Source organism: Pygoscelis adeliae, unplaced genomic scaffold, assembly GCF_000699105.1.
Source record: "Pygoscelis adeliae isolate BGI_AS28 unplaced genomic scaffold, ASM69910v1 Scaffold108, whole genome shotgun sequence".
In the NCBI taxonomy this organism is placed as follows: Eukaryota; Metazoa; Chordata; class Aves; order Sphenisciformes; family Spheniscidae; genus Pygoscelis; species Pygoscelis adeliae.
The window spans coordinates 8,797,399-8,799,305 of record NW_008825498.1 but is presented as its reverse complement, the minus strand read 5'-3'; positions in this window follow the sequence as shown (position 1 = coordinate 8,799,305).

The window sequence follows — 1,907 nt, the reverse complement described above, 5'->3', positions numbered from 1 at the left end:
TAGAAGCTGAAACACTTTGCTTTATGTAATGTTACCTAAAGCTGTGGTTGCTACAGACCGGTTGGTGGTCCGTGGGGAGTGGTACGGCGTAGGGTGTCATGTCAGGGGCATTTGGGGGAAAGCCGAAAACAGCTAGAGAAAAGCCCTCAAGCCAGCTGAGCACAGCTGAGTTTTCATCTCCCAACACCCCCAGGGCCCTGATAGTCCACCTCCGTAGGATTTAGCTGTGACGTCATGAGACGCTACTGCTGTAACTGCTCTTGTCCTCCTTTCTGCCGGGGTCACTGGCCCCCAGGAGTAAGGGCAATGTGAGTTTATAGGGCTGTGCTGGCCATAGAGCTGGGATCTGCCATCTTTAGTGTCCATGCAACGGCATGGCGTCTGCATCGTACAGAGGTGCTGTTAAACCTGACAGAGCCTGACGTAATAGATGGAGAGTATCTACGTTACCTTTACTGTTGTTAAGTTCATTACAGGAACTACTACAGGTAGTTGCTGAGTTAGTGCTGATTGGGTTTGTGTGGGACCAACAGCTTCCAAGCTGTGACAGCAGAAAGCTCTGCATTAGCTGCTCAAATATTCATCTGGGTTTTGGGACAGGATCTGCTGAAAGCCAGCTTGGTTAAGCTGCAACTGTGACTTGAAGGGCCGCGTGGCAGTTCTTGTTGCTAACCTCAGAACTGATCCACTAGCAAGGTTTATTGCTTCAACAGGTATTTCCATGGAGGTCTGTGGAACTGGCTTTTCATGCTTTGGTCGTCGTGAACGAGGACGAATTCCAGCTGAATGAGTAGCCTTAGACCGTTTCAGGATCTGGATAAATGAGCAGAGCCACAGAAGCAGGGCTTCTTCGTAAACGCTGATTCACATGCACTCGAATCAGCATATGATTCACTATCAGAAAAACCAACCTACAGCAATGTGACAATGAAATTGCACTGCTGCAAAGCAAATAATATATGTAAATTTATAGTAGAGCTTTTTTTGCATTATTTCACGGGTGAATATTACACTTGTGTGTGGCTAAACTTATGTCTGATTGCCATCAGTAAATGCTAAATGTGTGATCCAGATACCATCCTGGTTACTGATGGATGTTAGCAGCAAATCCCTGAAGTCATCCTGTAATACTGTTGCATGGTATTATGTTCAGAGTTTATTGAAAATGCCTAGGTCCTTTTTTTTCTTGGAAATAGTAGTCACTGTACAGCCTGCCATCACATTGATTTACTCTGAGGATTACTTACCTCAAAAAAAGGCTGCTGACTCTACCCATATTACGAATACCGAAAAAAACCCCAGTAACACTGCGATTACTCCCTTCTACTTTGCCACTACTGGGTTACATCTTTAAATACTAAAACTATTACACCCATCAAGGACGATAAATTAGGAAATTATGTATGTAAAATGCATGTATGTAAAAAAATGTAAGAAATTATTACATCATGAAAAAAAATCCTTGTGTATATCAGACTACACTACTTCTTGCTCGTATTCATCCGAGCGGAATTAAAATGAAGTCGTTTGACTCCTTAAAATTGAGTCATCTGTGACCTTTTAAAATAAGTCAATAACAGCCACCTAGTTATAAGCATCTTTTGGGACGATCGGCTTTTTAATCGTTCTTTTTATCGTTTGAAAATACTGATGTCCATTAATAACGAATTACAAATTCAACGTGAGCAGCAACAACGGCTGTATGAAACCAACCTTTTCCTGAAGTAATCGAAAAGCGCGAATTATTTGCACAGCCTTTTCGGTCCTGGAGCCTTAAGCCAAATGGATAAAGAGTGCCAGTGATTACATGAACGAAGTGGAAATTGCGGTATTCACACGGCGAACGTATATATTTATACATTTAACTGCAAACAGAGGGCTGCGTCCGCGGAGCCATCAACACCGCG